Genomic DNA, 2339 nt, shown 5'->3' with positions numbered 1-2339 from the left:
AAGGAAAAATATACCCAGTTCCTATCAGTTTGACTATAAAAGTTATTTATTGCTAAGTATATGAAATATAGAATGGTACTAGTAGTAATAGACATGCAAAGGAAAAGCAAACAGAAACAACTACAGTATTACCCTGGTTTCAGTAAGTATTTGGGGAAACTTAGCTCAAGCTTAACTAATACAGTTCAGGTTCAGAAATTTATGCCTAGAGAGAAAAGAGAGAGAGAGTGCTGGGATCTCACCAGTCCAAGGTACTCAGCTTGCAAAGCTGACAGGTAAAGTTCATAGCATGATCCTTCAAGGGAGATGATCTGTTCTTCCAGCGTCCCAAGAACAACAGGGGATGGTGTCAGCACACACACTGCTGCTTTTTACAGATTTTTATCCCCTCAGTTCAGCTGCTTCGAAGCATTCTCAATAGTGAGAATCATTGTCTTTTCTCTTGACAAGGGGTTATCTGTTTGGAACATCTCAAGAAACTGATTGATAATCAGGAAACACATAAGGCTAGGGAGTAACCAGATAATTGGGAGCCAGCTTGAAATTCCTATGGATAGCAGAAATACTGATGAGATATCTCATGATTTCTTCAGAAACAATAGCTAGTTTGCAGCATCAGAGTTTTGGATTTTTACTTGTTGTGAACAAGCCTCAGCTTAGCCTGACTTTTCCAGATCTTACTATAGTCTTTTAACAGACTTAAGGCAATTATGGCCTTAAGTCATAAGGGGGGTCTATGGGGGTGTTTATAACCTTTGGGCAGGAGGAATTCCACTAGTCGTCCGTGGGAAAGTATGACAACACCTGTGGTCAGAACACCAACGGACTGGACGCTGTGATGAACCCTTTACCATTGTTCAAATGTTGCCCATACCCGCTTTGACTCGGTCTCCTGCCTCAGCATTCCCTAACCCGGCAACTGAGTTTTAGTCAATCAAGTTGAAATAGGCCACCCAAAGTGGGACCGGGGAACGTACAGCCCGAGATGCCTACTAAACTTAGAGGTGTGTGTGTGTTTGGGGGAGAAAGTCCTTTGTAAATCCAGATTAGAACTGGTCTGATAAATGCTGAGCTGGGTGTGTGTAAATGTGGATTGATTAGCATTTGGAGCACAGATCTCCCATCATGCAGTGCTCGCCTGCTTCTCTGCTCCCAGAACTCACTGCAGTCTTTGCTTCAGGCTTTCTGTTCTCCATCTCTCATACGAACAAGTGGTCATCTGGTTCCATCTCGGCGGCAAATAAGACCTAGGGTGGTTGTTTCATTCTTGTGACCCTTCTCTGAAGGGTTTTAGGTGTGTCTCCTGCTGCATCTTAATCAGTGTAATTTAGGTAGAGGAGGGGAGGAAGGGGGGTGTTCTTTGTGAGTCAGACAGGCTGCGTCCTGTGCCAGGGTCCCCCACGAACACAGAGATGAGACGTAACAGCCCCTGCCCTCCGTTAACCACTTCCATCCCCCAATCTGCCCCCTCCTTATTTGTGAGCAGTGAATCTCCACTAAAGACTGCAGTTTCACCCAATCACTGAGCTTCTCTGCCCGTTCCCGCTTTGTGCAGCCACGAAGGAATTAGCAGTAGTGCCATCAGGCTGGGTTGCAAGGGGGGTGGGGGGGGGTCTATGCTGCAAGAGGCACCCCTGAGTCAGGGTTTCACCAAGTCCCGGCAGGATCAGGTCCTGAGGGTGCTGGAAGAAGGACCCAGCATCCGGTCACACTGCCCTGGGGTTCTCACACTTCCTCTGCTGCTGAATGATGGAGCCAGAGCCCAGCCTCACTCAAGCCACCTGTCCCTTGCTTTATGCAGGGTTGCTTGCACTCGTGGGATACTCAGGGCCTGCAGGATTGAATCCTCAAGGGGGAAGTCAGCCTGGTTCCTCATTATTCATCATATCTTGATCTGACTTCTTCACCCTGGCCATCTAACCTTGCTCTCCACCGCCTGGTCTGCACTCACCTGCCCTGCGTGGCTCAGCCGGGATGATGGGGGCTCTCGGAGCCATCCTGCTCTCCCTCCTTCTACTCCTCCAAGCTGGAGGTGATTGACAAGGGGCTGCTCTTCCCTGGGTGCAGCTTGGGGCGAGCTGAGGAATGGGAGAAGGGGGTCTTTGGAGCAGAGACTGGCTTTGGGAGCTGTGTTTGTGCCATGTTTTGCAGAGGGGAGCACTGGGCTAGGATGAGGGATATCAAAAAGCAGCAGGAGCTTCCAGGGACATGCATCTTTTCTACTTGTTCTGTAGAAAATGCAAGACACGGCTTGCCTATAAGTGCCCTTTGCACCCAAGAGAAGTGTGCGACAGCCTGTGTTTCCCTAACGGGCTGAGGAGCCTGCGAACCCTTCTCTC

General features: G+C 48.9%; 1 protein-coding gene across 1 annotated transcript in view; it reads left to right on the top strand.

Annotated features, from left to right (window-relative positions):
- The window catches only part of LOC106722952 (natural killer cell receptor 2B4-like), a gene marked incomplete at its 3' end in the record, with an annotated part of 13848 nt that overhangs the window by 10840 nt on the left and 669 nt on the right, over positions 1 to 2339 (top strand). The gene's annotated exons all lie outside the window — the stretch shown is intronic.

This window comes from Alligator sinensis, unplaced genomic scaffold (assembly GCF_000455745.1).
Source record: "Alligator sinensis unplaced genomic scaffold, ASM45574v1 scaffold771_1, whole genome shotgun sequence".
In the NCBI taxonomy this organism is placed as follows: Eukaryota; Metazoa; Chordata; order Crocodylia; family Alligatoridae; genus Alligator; species Alligator sinensis.
Note: the sequence above shows the minus strand (reverse complement) of the source record. Positions and strands in the feature narration are given on the sequence as shown.